Source organism: Electrophorus electricus, chromosome 17 (assembly GCF_013358815.1).
Source record: "Electrophorus electricus isolate fEleEle1 chromosome 17, fEleEle1.pri, whole genome shotgun sequence".
NCBI lineage: Eukaryota > Metazoa > Chordata > Actinopteri > Gymnotiformes > Gymnotidae > Electrophorus > Electrophorus electricus.
This window is the reverse complement of record NC_049551.1, coordinates 9,094,398-9,111,559: the sequence shown is the minus strand read 5'-3', so window position 1 is coordinate 9,111,559 and position 17,162 is coordinate 9,094,398.

The following is a 17,162-nucleotide window of genomic DNA, read 5'->3' as shown; positions in this document are numbered from 1 at the left end:
TGCAAGGGAACTAAATATGGGGGGTATTTAAACAGGGGAAAATGCTATGCTAGGGCCCTCCTGAAGTCAGCAATGTCCTTGTATCCTTCCTGAAGTAAACCCTTTATATCACATCTGTTAATCTTGTGGTCTAGGCTACCCTTCAGCAGTTTGCACAAGTCCTTCAGTGTTGTGTCGAGGGGGAAATTTGTGCATATCTAGCAATCAACTGTGTGATGGAAAGCATGACTGCCTGGATGGTTTTGATGAAGAGTCTTGCATCAAAAGATGTCCAAAGAAAGGTAGTGTGAGGAGGTGGTGGCATACTGACTGCTCCTACTCAGTTTTCAGGAGATTAGATTGGACCTGACCAAATGAGCTGTAATTACGGTCCTCCCCTCCCCCAATTTTTAAACAATATGTAGGTGACTTCCTGTGTAAGGACAAAAGGAAGTGCATTGAGGGGTATCTGGTGTGTGATGGACACCCTCACTGCACTGATGGCTCTGATGAGGTCGGTTGCCCCACTGCTGCTGCGGAGACAAGAAATGCAGGTCCCTTAAAGTGCCGTTTGGGCTCCAGAGCCTGTAAGGACGGCAGTGACTGTGTCCTGTACAGCCATGTGTGTGACGGAGAGGTTGACTGTAAGGACGGATCTGATGAAGAGGAGTGTCAGAACCAATGTCAAGCAGGTAAACAAAAGCTTATCCTCTTAAATGTTTGGCTCTTTTAAATGAACAAGGAAATGTCTGGCAGTATGTCATATTCAGAAGCCAGTATACAGTTTGTGTGCGTTAATAAATTCGATGAATTTAAATAGTTCTTATAACTTGTATTTTGTTTTTCCAGACCAGTTCCAATGTGCTCATGGGAGAATGTGTATAGACCAGAAGCAGGTGTGTGATGGGACTCCACAGTGCCAGGATCGCTCCGATGAGATGGACTGCTTTACACGCACCAAGAGCTGCACACACCGCTGTGACAACAAGACTCGCTGCATCCCAGAAACCTTCCTGTGTGATGGAGAGAAGGACTGTGTAGACGGCACTGATGAAGCAGAGTGTGGTGAGTGCAACTGTAATGACCCTCCAAACGGACAGGGGTGGACAAACCGGAACACTGCTTTAGTCTTTTAATGCTGCAATGCGTTGTGTAGTACATGGTTTCTTCTTGAAGAATTGCAGCATCTCCAGCTCTTTGAGGGATAGATCTAGAAATCTGCTTCCAGTTGGAGAAATTGCATGGTTATTAGATTTGGTGACTCTGGAGCCCATGGAAAAGGTTTACCTTCATCTTTTGGTGCACATGTTTAGCATTGTGCATGGGGGCACTCTTGGTGTTTGCACAGACTCCTGTAAAATGGCCTGATTCTTCAACTGCAACACAATACAAAGCACACATCTGATGTAATGACTCCCATGAGTTGACTGCCCCCATGATGAGGAATCCAACGCCACTTTTTACAGTTTGCAACAGATGTTGTAGCTTTAAGGCATCCTTTGGCATTCACCAAACATGCTAATCTTTGAATAGTAGGGAAAGAGGTTAAAGACTCGGGTCATTTTCCTTTTTTGTGAGGTGGCATCAAGGACTCCAGGTTTTGTGCTCATTAGCAGTTTAGGCATCTTTTGTACATTTTTGCCTTTAGGCTTTCAAATTATGGGCCAACCATAAATGTTCAGTTTCAGGGCACAGTGCTTTTATAGCTTTGGTTAAGATGGGCTGCTGCCTCAGCTCTGTGGTTACTTTTGACTCTAAGTAGAGTTTATCAAAATTCTAAAGTGAACCCATACATTCACAGCTCTATCAAAATGTATGAATGTTTTGGGGTTTTTTTTTGTTTGTTTTTTCCGCAATGTGCATTTGTGGTAGTTAAATCATCCGGCACCAACAGAAAATTGAAATGTCTTGGACATAAAGATGGGTATGACCATTCTCAGACTTTATAGATTATGGAGGTTAATGTTTTATAGACCTCACTAATGTCTTTTTTTTTTTTTTTTTTTTTTTTTTTTTTTTTTTTACCAAGGCAAAAAAACTGGGCAGACTTTGGTCTTCAGAAACAGGAAATAGAAAACGTCTGAGGTGGTGGTTTTTCCGTGGATACTTTCCCATTTGTCAAAGTTTTCAATTTATTTTTTGCCTCCTCTCACTCTAGGTCCTTCAGCTGGGATCTCTGCTAAAAAGATCTGTAAAAGTCCCTCTGTAATGTGTGAAGGCACATCACTGTGCATCAGTCAGTCTCAGCTGTGTGATGGGAAATTGGACTGCCCGAATGGATTTGATGAGCTCTCCTGTTTACATGAATGCTCAGATCCAGGTAATGTGTGGATACGATGCCTTTTGAGCCTTCAACCCCATATCTGGGGTTTTTAATGGGTTCCTGTTTGCCTCGTGTAGGCCACTTCCTGTGTAAAAACAGGATGAAGTGTATTGAGCGGACCCTGGTGTGTGATGGCCGCAACGACTGCCCTGATGACTCGGATGAGCTGCGGTGTCCTACGTGTCCTCTGCATTGTGACGAGGGCTCGGTGTGTCTGACCAGCCTGCAGTTCTGTGACGGCCAAATGGACTGTAGGGACGGCACTGACGAGAAGGACTGCTGTACGCATTTTCTCACATTATACGCAAGCAATTTCTGTTAACGTACTTGCACTGACCGTTTCTGAATGTCTGTTTTGCAGACAATAGTGGCAAAGCAGCTACAGGCACTTCTCCTCTGAGGTGCCCTCTGGGCTTTAAAGCTTGCAGGGATGGAAGTGAGTGTGTCCTCTACAGTCATGTGTGTGATGGGGAGAAGGACTGCAAGGATGGATCAGACGAGAAGGACTGTGAACGCAAATGTAAAAAAGGTGGGGATTCAGTATAACAATGCATGTCTAATGAAATGATAAGTGTAATGTGTTGTGCTCTTGAGCATGAACTGCTCTGTCTTCTGTACCAACGTTGTGTTCAGTGCCAAATTGACCATAAAATGGCGCAAATGAAACTGCACATATAGATGAGATGTGGTTATAGTGAGGAATTAGTCTGGACAAGTGGATGTTTAGGGTGTATGTGGTTAATGTTTTGTTCAGTAACAAGTTAATGAAGGCAGTAGTTTTGATTGTTTTGCTGTGTGTTCTCAGATCAGTTCCAGTGTGCTCATGGGAGGATGTGTATAGATAGGAAGCAGGTGTGTGATGGGACTCCACAGTGCCAGGATCGCTCCGATGAGATGGACTGCTTTACACGCACCAAGAGCTGCACACATCGCTGTGACAACAAGACTCGCTGCATCCCAGAAACCTTCCTGTGTGATGGAGAGAGAGACTGTTTGGATGGCACAGATGAGATTGGTTGTGGTGAGCTTTCACACGGTGCTCTACTGTTGCATTACTGTTGCGTTAAATTACTTTGTCATAAACTTCAAACTGGGCAAAATCCCACCTGTTGAGTTTAATGAAGCAGTCATTAGGCCAAGTATATCATGTGTCTGTAACCAAGGTCCTTTGGTGTTTGTCAATTTTCAGCACCAGTGCCTTGTTTGGTTGAGCAGTACCAGTGTGCCAGTGGGCAGTGTGTGTCCACGGTTCTCCGCTGTGATGGGCATGCTGACTGCCACGATCACTCAGATGAAAAGGACTGCCGTAAGCCTCCACACTGCCCCCTAGAAGAGCGCTGCCCACACAGCCATGAGTGTCTGCTGACAGAGTGGCTCTGTGATGGTGCTGAGGACTGCAGTGATGGCTCTGATGAACAGGTGAGGACTTTGTTTCCCTGATGCATTTTTGGTTTGGCACACATGTAAAGACTTGATGTAGGACGATGCTTTGCAAATTTAGTCCAAGCAGGCTTTTAATGTGCTTGGCTAAATCTTTTTAGAACTGCAGAATGCCTCCATTGCAATGTGGGCAGTTGCAGTGGTCATGCGCGTCGAAAAATCAGTGCATTCCTGCGTCATGGAGATGTGATGGCTCCAAAGACTGTAAAGACCAGAGTGATGAAGCTGGATGTGGGTACACGTTTGAATTCCCAGCTCTTGACTATACTATACTATACACCTGTACTATAGTGCCATATGCAAAGGTCCAAGTAACGGTGTTCGGTTTTAGGTCCAGGTGGGCAGGCGAAATGCCCCACACACCTGTTTTCGTGTGGCAACAAGGAGTGTGTGGACCCTGCACTTGTGTGTGATGGTCTCTCAAACTGTCAGGATGGCTCTGATGAAGGTCCTGGATGTCTCGTCAGTAACTGCTTGAGCCCACACAGGCCTCTGTGCAGCCACTACTGCATAAGCACACCCCAGGGAGCGGTCAGTCCCTCTAACTCATCAACCTTGGTTTTGTACCTCTGCACAGTTTGTGTGGATATACAATTTTTTTTTTAATTGCATGTTTTATGAATAACTGTTGCACATATGCACACAATGGTTTTTCTCCCCTTTTTTTAAACTCTTCAGAGGTGTGGCTGTCAGGAAGGCTTTGAGCTCCAGGCAGATGGTTTTTTGTGTATGGACATAGATGAGTGTAAGATTAGTTCTCCCTGCAGTCATAAATGTGTAAACACGCATGGCTCTTATGTGTGTGTGTGCTATCCGGGTTATATACTGGAGCCAGACAGCAGCACCTGCAAGACTGCAGGTATGTGCAATAGGTCTTCTTTACACTTGAGCCTTAGGGCATTTGCCTTGCACTGTGAACATTTGTGTGTGCTTGTTCTATGCATTTTAACTAGAACAGCCCAACTATATGGTATTTGACTCACCAAGATCTGTGTGTTTTCCCATCTGTGCTGTGTCTAGAGGAGCCTGGTCTTTTGGCTTCTGTTCAGTACGAACTGCTGTTCAAGGGCCTGCGTAGTGGCAACCTTCAGGTGCTGCACCCCCTTGGTCAGAAGCCCATCTTTTCTCTGGACTGTGACCAAATGGAGGAAAGGCTGTTCTGGGTCAGTCTGGAGGAAGAGAGCATTAAATTCATCTATCATGGACAGAAGGACATCAGGGCACTCGTTAAAGGTCTGGTGTGAGAGGGGAATTGGGTGTGCTTAATTCTTTCACCTAAAATGGGCCAGAAATGAGCCTGTTGGAAGCTGTGAAAGCAATCCACTGCAAAAATGCATCATATAATTAAGCTTCTGTTTTTGAGGAACACTTGTCAGCGTTGTTTCACACAATATATGCATGTCTCAGACAAATTGCTCTTCTCACAGGAGTGAAGTCTGACTCCATAGCTGTTGACTGGGTTGGGAGGAACCTGTACTGGGTGGATGGTGTTGCTGGGCAGATTCTGGCTGTGAGGCTCAGCACCAGTCTCGTCAAGCCTGAGAACTACATTGTGATTCTAGATGAAGACCTGGAGCAGCCCCGCTCTTTGGCTCTCCTTCCTCAGAAAGGGTAAGGAAGACCCCTCCCTCAGTACTGACGCATGCAGCCAGGTAATGGTTGCAAACAGGGCAATGATTTGGTCCTTACACTTTTCCCGGTAGGTTCAATAGGTTTTGTTCTCTTGAATTTTTACTCAACGTTTGCCTTTAGATGCTTCCACCATCAGTGTTACTAAATTGACAACACTGCTAAATTGCTGATATTCCCACTTCTGGGATCATAAGGTTTAATTTTGCATTACTGAACTGTCACTGCCTTACAGATAAAGCCTCCATGTGCAACATTCGTGTTGTTCAAAACAATTTTAATGTTTTGTTTTGGGTTTTTTTTTGGTTTTTTTCCCTCTTAGAGAAACCACCAGGCAGCAACCTTGGGACTACCTGCTTGCCATAATTATATATAATTATATGTCCCAGCAGTAAGGTCTAGTTGTTTAATACTTTTAGTACTTTTTAATTCATTTGAATATTTTTGTACTAAAGCTAGCTGATTCTATACCATATTTAATGTTTCTACTGGTCCAAAGCTTCCTTAGATTTTATCAGAACTCAGCAAACTTCTCACTCTGGCCAGTTCTGCATGTCCAGCAATGACTGTGCTTGGGACTTTAATATCCATGTGTACAGTAATTGTTCATTCAGTTGAATGGTCTGTGCTTAATTGTTTGATGCAGTGTGTCGATTTTCCCACCCACACTCAGCTGCTCATCAGATCTAATCTGTTCTGGTCTGGGTCAGTTGTCTCTGTAGTTGGTATTTCTGATCACAAACTCACTGAAGCTACTGCTAGAATCCGTTTCTCAGCAATGTATGAAATCTTTTTCATTTTGTAATAAAGCTATTGATCATCTAACTTTCTCTGCTCATCTTCAGTCTTGTCATCTTTCCAAACTTTCTTGTCCTGATATTCTTTTGTTTTATAGTGGCTCCATTTCTGTTGTTTTTAAAAGGTAGTCCCCTTTTTAAGACTAGACTGGTTCCTCATGGTTTGCCCCTGACCTGCATGCTATGAAAACTACGGGTCAGCTCTTCAGTTTTAAGGAAAATGGCTTTACTGTGCATGCAGTAGCGTGTTTATACCATGTTTGGTTATAGGACGGCCCTAAATCCTGCCTGCTCACTGTACATTTCTTGTCATGAATGGTTCCAGATATAAGCCCAAAATACTTTGTGCCATTAACAAATTTCAGCCCCCATCAACTATCCCTTTTAGTACTGTTGAACAATGTGATTTCTTGGATTCTTTAAAGAAAAAATGGCAATTTGATTTCCCCTGATCACAGCAACAGCCTTCCCATTTTAGCTGCATAACAGCTTTTTTTTTTTTTTTTTTTTTTTTTTTTTTTTTTTTTTTCTCTTCCCTTCTTTCTCTACCTCCCCGCCCCCACACTCAACCTTCCCAGTTCTACTTGCCAGCTTGATCCTGGACCCCATACTCTCCATACAAAGTGTTCTGTAATTACTATTCCTGTGTCACCCTTATTAAATCATCTGTAGCTTCAGGAGCTGTTTCTTCCCTCAAATCCTTAGCTATAACTCCCATTTTTAAAAAATAAATAAAATAAATAAATACAAATTGTTTAAATGCAGCACTCCTTGATTACCAGTCTATGTCCAGTCTCCCCTTTTACATGTCCTCCATCTCCTCCTCTACTGATTCTGGCACCTTCAGTATTCTCCTAGATTTAAGTGCTGAGTTTGACGCAGTTATCCATGACACTCATCACCCGTCTCAGCCATTTGGAATACCAGCACTGTACTTGCATGGTTCACTTGTGTATTCTAATAGATTACACTTTGTAGCCCTTGGAAAATCATAATTGATAGTTACTCAGGAAGTGCCTCAGGGATCAGTCCTTGGCCCTCTCCTCTTGGTCATACACAGCTATGGTCTTCACTTCTGCTGTTATGCTGATGACACGCAGATCTATATTGGCACCAAAGCTGCCACTTCCTACCACCCTCAACCCTGTATTCAAGCTCTTGGAGGATGAGCATAAATTTCCTCATCAGTAGTTCTACACCTTGATGTACTCTTTGACTCTTACCTTTTTGAACCTCGCATCAAATCTCAGAAAATGAAGACTTCCACCTCCTTAATATTGCTTGCCTTGGGCCCATGCTCACTGGGCAAGATAACTCTGGTTCATGTCTTGCCCTAATTTACTGCAACTCTCCTCATTGGTATCCCAAACAAAACAATCTGCTCACTTCAGTATGTCCAGAATTCAGCTGACACAATTCTTGCATGCTAGAAAATCAGCCCATATCACTACTATTCTGCATCAGTTGCACTGGCTACCTGGCAAACGATGCTTTCAGCTTAATCTCCTGCTCATCTACAAATCTTTGCTTGGTCTTGTAACCCTTTATTTAGCTTAACCTTTACACCCATACTGCCCTGCCCCTCCACTTAGGTCCTCTGATGCTGGTCTTCTCTCCATTCCTAAATTCAGATTTGTCTCTGCAGGGGGCAGGTCATTCAGCGTCATGGCCCCAAAACTACAGAACACGTCAGCACAATCTCTCTGCATGCTTCACTGTCCTCCTTTTAAAACTGAATTTGGAACATATGAAAAGGGGTGTGTTTTTCCTTCCCTCAGCATTTATCTTCCTCTCATCAATGGTTTAGGGATTTTTTTTTTTTCCTCCCCTGCATTGTTTTAAAGCAACCTTGAGTACTTGAGTCTCAGGTGTTGTACAAAATTTATTTTTGAAGAACTGGGCCCAACACTGTTTCCTGCTCTCGCAGTTAAAACGTCATACCCTTCACATGCTAGCTAAAGCAAAGCATGCAATTAAGGACCTGCAAGAACATGTGTATCTGATTCTCTAAACTCTTTTGGCTTTTCATGGTATTCTTCCAGGATTATGGTGTGGTCAGAGATGGGCAGCGTGGCACAGATTGAGCGAGCTGGCATGGATGGCTCCGACAGGAAGGTGGTGCTCAGCCATGGTCTGAGCTGGCCTGTGGCCTTGGCTGTGGACGCCCTGAAGGACCGAATTTACTGGACAGACGAGAAGCTCAAATGCATTGGTTCTGCCACATTGGACGGAGAGGACCTCAAGGTAATGGAAGTTTAAGATCATCTTTTAGAGAGTTTAATTTCAAAGTATAAAGAACAGACCAATTGTTTTTAATAAAATTGAGGACTAAATCTTATAATGCTTTTGAGAATCTTGGCACAGAAAAAGCCCTGTTCCATTCAGCTGTGTCCAACTTCTTTAGCTTCTTATTTGAACTAACACTCTTTATCCTCTTTCCTGTGTGAAGTTGCTGCAGTTGACTGAAACTCCGAGCCCTTTCTCTGTAGCGGTGTTCAATGACATGATTTACTGGTCTGACACCCAGAGAAGAGCCATTTATGGTGCTCACAAAGTCACTGGCAAGAACCCCAAGGTTATCTTGAAAAGACCTGGTCAGCCATTTGGACTTAAAGTAAGATGCCTACCTTTTTTTGTGTAGAGCCATTTTATAAGAAGTGGATAGTTCAGGTTTAGAAAGTTGTTCTTCCCTTAATGTGTTCATTGGCTCCAGCTAGTGTGTTGAATTGGTGAAATCAGCAAGAGTGCTTGTACACCATAAGGGGGACTTGCTTTCTGAATCTGAGCCTCTCCCCAAGTTCATAAAACTGTCCTGCAGAAACACTGCCATTTGGAACATCTACATTGCCATAGCTTCGAAGTTCTGATTACTGGGCACTTGTTCTGTCTTTATTCAGGTTGCCCACTTGCTTATGCAACCTATGGTGTCTAACCCCTGTGAGAGCCTTAGATGTTCCCACATGTGCTTGCTGACCCCAGCACCCAGGGCAGTGTGTAGATGCCCAGCAGGGCAGCTCTTGGCTACAGATAGACTCACATGCAGCCCACCTGAAGACTCCTCCTCTTCCTTCCTCCTTCTGCTCTCCCCCACAATGCTCACTCAGGTACAACCATCATTGCTGTCCATTTTAGATGCTTTTTAAAATGGCCCATGTCCGTCAAAGACGAGCTACAATGTAGTGAACATAGCCGCATGTGAGATGCATGCAAGTTCTATGTGTTTGCTCTGTAGATCTTCACCAGCAACCTGCGTGGTGAGGTTGGACTAAAGCGCTGGCCCAACCACAGGGCCCTGGCTCTTCCTGGCATAAACGAAGCTACAGGTCTCGACTTCGTCCTTGCTGACAACATGTTGTACCTGGCTGATGCCAGCCAGGCATCTGTAGTTCAGCTCAGACTCACAGACACAGCCCTTGCACCCGAAGGCAGCCCACTGCAGCTGCCGGGAGACACTGTGACCTCCCTGGCTGTGGACTGGCTCACCCACAATTTGTATTGGAGGGGTGCCAAGCAGCCGCAGCTCTATGTGACCTCAGCTGGCTGGAAATACACAGCTGTGGTGCTTCAGGTTGAGCTCCAGGATCCCACCTCAATCGCACTGCACCCACCCACAGGCAGGCTGTGTTTCACAGCCATAGGGCCAGGAAGGGACGGGCCTGTGCCTCAGCTGGACTGCGTCTCCATGAACGGCCAGAACCGCATGGTGTTGTGGAAAAGGGCACAGCTGCCCATGTTCCTGACCTTCTCCAGCCAGGGCTCAACGCTTTACTGGGCAGACATTGGTGAGTTTTATATTCACCATTTGTTTGGTAACAGTAAGGCATCTTGAGCACCATGCACTGTGGTGGTTGGTCTCATGTATTTGTGGTCCATCAAGGATGGATGGGCCTAAACACTAGCTGATTTGTAATGCAGCATTTCACTGAACATATGACCATTGTTTTGATAATAGCTAATATATACTGTATATACTGTCTCATTTTATAAGCTGACCTACCTCTCCCTCTCCAGCCACTGAGGTGATTGGATCTGTCAACATTGATGGTTCCGACTACAGAGAGTACAAAACTGGATCTCACTTAATTGTTTCTTTTGCCCAAAATGAGAATATCTTCTTTTGGATCACCCTCTATAATGGTAATTAAATGTAATTACCAAAACACCTGTCTTTCTTAAAATGCATTTTTTTTGGTGTACCAGTAGATGGCATCATGGTATTGTTTGTTAAAATTGCTGATGTTTTCCACACACTAACCCTGGTTTAAGTTGTATTGAATCGCAATGTGTTGCTTGCTGTAATGGAGTGTTAAAGATGTGTGGTAGTCAGCTGTGGTTTATTGGACACATCCAGACATTTGATTTACCTTGCAGGGACGACCAAAGTATGGTACAGTGATGGTGTCCAGCCTAAACAGATGTGGTTTGAGGTGCAAACAAACATTTTGGCACTGAAGGCTTACAGCAAATATAGCCAAAAAGGTATTGCAGCTAATGCCATGGCAAATGCTCTCACCTCTGGTGTGCCTTTTTTAGATTTTTCTTTCTGTCCTACTGTTCCTCTGAGAGGCTTCAAAAAAGGGCAGGTGATCTGATACTTGGTGATGCTTAGTGGGTGGAATGCAGAACAAACTCCCAAAATGAAGCCACACTTGGCCTTTTTTTCCCCACCTAGCTTCCCTCTTGTTCTCACCCACACGTCTGTGCACAGCTGCAGTTGTCAAACTAGTTCAGCAACTTGGCGCATGCTTTGCATGCAGCTTGTTGCTTTATCTCCAGGCTAAAGGTGAGCTATTCTTTCTCTTGACTGTTGGGGACAGACCAAAAAAAAACAAAAAACAGAACATTCTTGTCAAGCCACACTGACTGACTGTCTGGCTTCTTCTTGGAACCAGGTACCAACCTGTGTGCTGAGAACAATGGTGGCTGCAGGCACCTGTGCCTAGCATACCCTGCTGGTCGCACATGCCGCTGTACACAGGGCTACCTCACCGTGAACAAGACCCAGTGTGTGCCTGGACCACGGTGCCCAGCAGGCAGTGTGCTTTGTGGGGATGGATACACATGCCTGTCAATCAGCCTATTTTGTGACCAGGTCCCAGACTGCCAGGATGGCTCAGATGAAAAGGATTGTGAGTTTTCTTGGGCCCTGCTCAGTCTTTTGGTTTCATTGTCAATAGGGAAATTAAACCAGCTGCTGGACAACCCTGCTTCATTTTTCTACTGTTTCAGTGTTTAGTAGTTCATTGTGTGTAAATTGCAGCATAAACCTGTTTTCATGACTTGTGATATCCAAACTGATGCTTCCACACAGGTGCATATATGAAGACAAAGCCTGGCTTCCCTCAAGGTGGTGTGCTGGTACACCCCTTGGCTGGCCAGTCCTGTGACTCTGAGCTCTGCAGTGGCCAGGGGCGGTGTGTGTTGCAAGAGGGGGAGCCAGCCTGCGAGTGTCTGCAGGGTTACAGTGGGCCATCCTGTCAGTATGGTGGCTCCAGCAGTGCTCCCGTCATTCTCGCTGTTATCTTCCTCATTGGAGTATTGATTGTGTCTGCTGTAGCCCTGAAAAAGAGGTGCGCCATCAGTACTGGGAACTGTTATCAGGATCTTTGTTTTCCTCCTTTCAACTTTTTTTTTTTTTTTTTTTTTTTTTTTTTGGTTACCCTAGTGGTGCTTGCTGTTTGGTTGAGTGCTGTGTCCTGGTTTCTCACTCCCTCACTTTCTTGGTTCTTGCTGGTTACTTGCTTGCAGAAGAGAGAAATCAGCAAGGGAGCAGCCCATTGAAAAGGAGACTCTCATGAAGGACATGGAGGAACCTGAGACCCACCCCCAGAACTTTGCCAATGAACTTTACAACCCAGAGGAAGAGGTAGGTTCACCCCTCTGGTAGCATATTATAAATTTGTAACAGATTAAATTGGAGGGCAGGATGTTGGTGGCTTCCCTTCTCGGTGTGGTGGTTAATATCTTCTAGTGGGCTTTGTGTAGTATTAACTGTTCTTACCAGACTTCTTCTTCTCTTCCACAGGAGCAAACGTCAATCAACTAAGTATTTAATGGTTTTAAATAAAGTATATAACCTGCACTCTAAATTGGTGTACTGTGTGTTTCATATATTGCTAACTAATTGGTACAGTGCTGGATTACCAAACTCTTTTGGGTTCAATTAAGATGGCATCAAACTGAGCCAAATCATTGTAGCCTACTGCTGAAGACTTTTAAAGTGATGGTGTCATGCTGGAAATATTTACTGATTGATAAAGGACCATAAAGGTGAAAGAGCTAGACCTCACTTCCTAGTTTCTGACTCGAATGCCTTCCAGGCATGGGTGAACAGAGGGAAAAGATGATCTAAATATTTTTCCAAAGTAAATAAAAATGTGGCAATATGTGTCCATTAAAAATATTTGAACATGCTAAATGGTAGTTTACAGCATGTTTCTACCACAGACAAGTTACTATTGTATGCAACTACAGCTGTTACAGGGGGTAATGCATTTCATAGACATGTACTTATAATGTTTTGTATACAAATTAGATTATCCAGTGTTCATACATATCCAGTAAATATTTTCCATCTAAACATGTTAATATTTGAATTGTAAATGGATTCGAAGTCTGATTTCCAACACATTTAGTCAACACTGAGTCTTATTTACAATGGCTTGGTGTACTTGGCAGCTGACTCATTCCTTTAGACTTTCACGTCTCTGCTTGGCTGTGTACGACCTGCTTCCTGTTTGAACACTTGAGTAACCATTTTGCAGCGTGAGTTCATATATAAAATAAAAACGGTAACCAACTGAAGTTTGTCTCGTCAATGGTGCTCCACATGAATTCATGAAACTTGCGCATGGACTGAAACAATACAAATCTCAATTATACAGGGAAACTGCTTTAGAGACCTTTTAACTGTCTTGCATACAATGGTCGGGGGCATGGTAACTATTTGTTCACATTTACAAGTGTTCTGTTTTTTGTTTTGTTTTTAATTGTATTAAATTCTTTCGACTTCCGAGAGGCTTAATATCATATGAGCATTGTATCGTATGTGGTTTTTTGTGCAGGAGTTGTTTAGAGCCAGCTCCACTTGCTTGCATGTTTGCGAAAAATACCTAAAATAGCTGTCTACAGTCTAAATCAACCTTCCAAGTCTATTCACTAGCCTAAATATACTTTAATCTTTTAACCGGTGGAATGGGTGTTCTAGACCTGCCAAGTTGGAGGTGGATTCAAGCCAATACTTGTGTCTAATGAGGACCCGACTGCAATGTGTCTGTGCTGCAAAACATGTTAATGTGTACTTGGACATGGGAGGAATATCGTTTTACTTTTGTATTTTCATCCTGGTGTCTAACTTTAAAACGTCAGTTGGCCAGTTTAGCTTTGCTAATCATAGCCTTAAGAATTTTTTTTTTCTAACCGAATACCCTCACCGTGGGGTTTTGGCTTTGTGAATCGATTGGTGCCGGGACAAATTGCTGTAGCGCAGAGGAATAAAAGAATGAGACCATGAATTAAAGACTGCGATAATGCAATCAAAGATGTTCCCTCCAGGAGGCGGAGAAATATATTCATTTGTTTGCGTTACTCATCACATCAAGCCTATTTAAGACTTGGTCATGTTGGAAACAAAAAGCGTTAAGCAAGAAGTTTGTGTTGGATATCCGGTATAAGACGAAATTCCGAAGAGCATTCTGGTTTGAAACGATTACTGCATTGACATTTTTATTTAATTCACGTGTTTTCTTAGCGCATTGCAAAGGGCGTTGCGATCAGCAGTGTGTTTTTAATGTTCGCACTTAAGTACACTGTTTTCACTATTAACGAGACCTGTTTTTGTGAGAAGTTTACCTTTGATTTCAGGTCTGGTGGGTGGACGCGAACACCGCTGGGACAGGGAGGGGCAGCTTTTGCCGATCCTTCCTGTTCGCAGGTATTCACAGCTATGCAAGAGTTGGCTTGTTTCATTCCTTTAGCCTGTTTAACACTTTCTTTTATACAATGTCTTTGACTTATACTTGGACGCTTAAAAATAAGTATTGGCATTCTACATCTGGACAATTGGTTGATATCTTTGAGAGGGATCTTGGATATTGAACCCCACATTTTGAGAATGTGAGTATGTAGATATATTTGTAGCTCTGGCCGCTTTAGAGAGCTGATTTCATAAGATGGTTGACCATTTGTGGGGGAGGTGTGTGTGTGTGTGTGTGTGTGTATATATATATATATATATATATATATATATATATATATATATATATGCATGACAACTTGGCTCTGGTGGGCTTGAACTGGCAACCTTCTGATTAGTACCTTAACTACTGAGAACACTGCCAATGGGATGAAAGCTACAAGATCTCAGAAATGTTTTAATACTTTTATTTCTCTATTTATTTCAATCATTTTTATCTTTATTTGATTTTATTCACATTTCTGTTTTATCTGTAGTTTTATTATTTTAATATATGTTAATCTTCTCATTTGTAAAGCAGTTAGAGTGACTGCAGAGTATTAAACTTCCCTTGCCTTCCCTTAATTGCCCAATTTAGTATAATATGGCTTTGTCTCCCTGTAGAACAACGTGACATACCCAACCTCACCACCGATCCTCTGAAAAGTGCTATTATGGATCAGAACCAGATGGTGTGTGGTGTTGAGCATTGCCATGGTCATGGTGAATGCGTGACAATAAACGGCTTGCCAGCCTGTAACTGTATGCTTGGCTACAAGGGGGAGACCTGCATGGAAACAGTCAATGGTGGGCTCTCCATCCCACTTACGTTGGGCATCCTGGCATGTATTGTTGGCTTTGTCGTCCTGGCCTTCGTGTTGGCTTTTGTTCAACAGAGGCGAAGGGCAAAGGCCTGGTAAGATCTTGTAATTGTCTGCTTGTTTGTGTGTCTCTCTCCTCACTATATTTCTCTCTCTTGCTCTTTCCCTCCTGCTCTTTTTCTCTTTGGAAAACATCACAGTGAGATATTACATTCACTTCCCATGGTTCTTCAGTTGAAATTAAATGTTGATGTTGGTCAGACATGAATGTTGTTCTTCAAAGTCTGTGACATCATGCTTACAACACTGATAAGTCTGTTAGTTTTAACTCTTAATTTCAAATGTGCCAATAGGAAGCATACAGGTGGAGGAAATGGAAATCTTCTTCTCTACAACACGAAAGAGGTTAGTCATGATAACAAACCAATGCTTCAAAGGCTGTGATAATACATTCTGATACTCTCGTGTTGTTTTCCTGGGCTGTAAGTAGAAGACTGCATCTCTCTGACCTCTTTCTTTGTCTCTCACAACAGGAACAAAAATAAGATGTATCTTCATCTCACATCTGCTGCATCACTTTGTTCTTTTCATGTGCTTGGAAGCATGCTTTAAAGTGCATGGTATATTGTACACTTTAGCCTTTACCAGAATCCCACGCTCATCTTTTTAGATGGGAGAGGACAGTACAGGCACACTGCTCTTAGGTGCTAATGCTATGTATTTTCCAGATGCTAAATAAGAGTGACAGCTGCAACGTGCTCATGCTCTCTTACACTGCTTAACTATAAACTTGACATTATTTCTTCAGTCTTGTGAACTGAGGTGAGCTCTTAGTCACTGAACAACAAATTTAAATTACAATTCTTCCACTCATGTTAAGGCAGTTTGAGCTTGACTTCAAGGATTTTTAGCTGTGGTGCTTTCAAGCTACATCTTACCTGATTTCCCAAGAAGTTATCATAATTACAAATGAGATATTAGGAAATGTTTACAACTTTGACATGAATTTTATCATTATAACACTGATTTCAACTGAGTGGCACATGTGCTGAAAAATGTATTAACCAAGTATACAGTAGCCATTCAAGAGTAATTTCAAATATGTTACATGTTTGAAATTCACAAATATGTAAATTCAGATATGTTGTAGCCTCACTGATGCCACTAATAAACTCAACATAAAATGTCAGTAGTGAGTAGTCAGGCCAAGAATTTCAGTTATTTGCTGTGGTTTATCTTTAGATCGCTTCAGATCTGATTTGTCAGGGAAAAGACTCCGCTTGCTCATTGACTTGCGGTTATATTTACCTAGTGGGTGACTGGAGATTTTGAATTTTCTGGAACACAATAAAAATATTTTATTGGGCTTAATTTGAAACTCATGATAAAAGCAGCATAATGCGTTCAAATGCTCTGGCTCTCAGAATGCTAGAAGCTTTGGGGAGGCTTATTTATTAAACGTGATCTAGCCATAGAATGCATGTGATTTTATTTTTTTCATTAAAGCATACTTGTCTTTATAAAGCATTTTCATTACATTGCTTCATGTTAACTTGTGGACTAAACGTATCAGTCAGCATATTTATTGTTTTCTTTTGGTTTTGTTCATGCAGATGTTGTTAATTCAGTTATTAATTCCATTTCCATGTGCAAGAATCAAAATTCTCACATTAAAGAGCGCAAACAATACAAATGGAGAAATTTGGTTGTCCTTGAAGCTTACGCATTTAAAAACAAGTCAATTGTGTTTATATTCAATATAGTATATGTAATGACTTAAAGGTAGCTACTGATCATATTCTGTGTTCTCCAAATTATTAACTACAAAAGATCTCATCTTTTTACCTAATGGTTGTATACCTTCTGAAAAGCAACTGAAACAAGGGAGGGAAAAAATTAACTGTCGAGTTGCCCACATTCCCCACTCTTATAGGTTACTTCCTTCAGTAGCTGGAGACAGAGCAAAAAAACCCCCAGCCAAACCAGTCACACAAGATTATAGATGAATAATCTTTTCTGCTGTTTTTAAGCATTACTGATCTGTCTCTTTACATAAACTAGACATTCAAAAAGCAGCAACATGGATTGTCAATTGTTTATTTATATGGTGAAACATTAATATATGACACACCTCTGTTGAATCTCAAAATCCAAAACATCAATTTCAAGCATCACAGGACTAGATGTCACCTAAATGTGGTGATAAATAATTCCCAAGA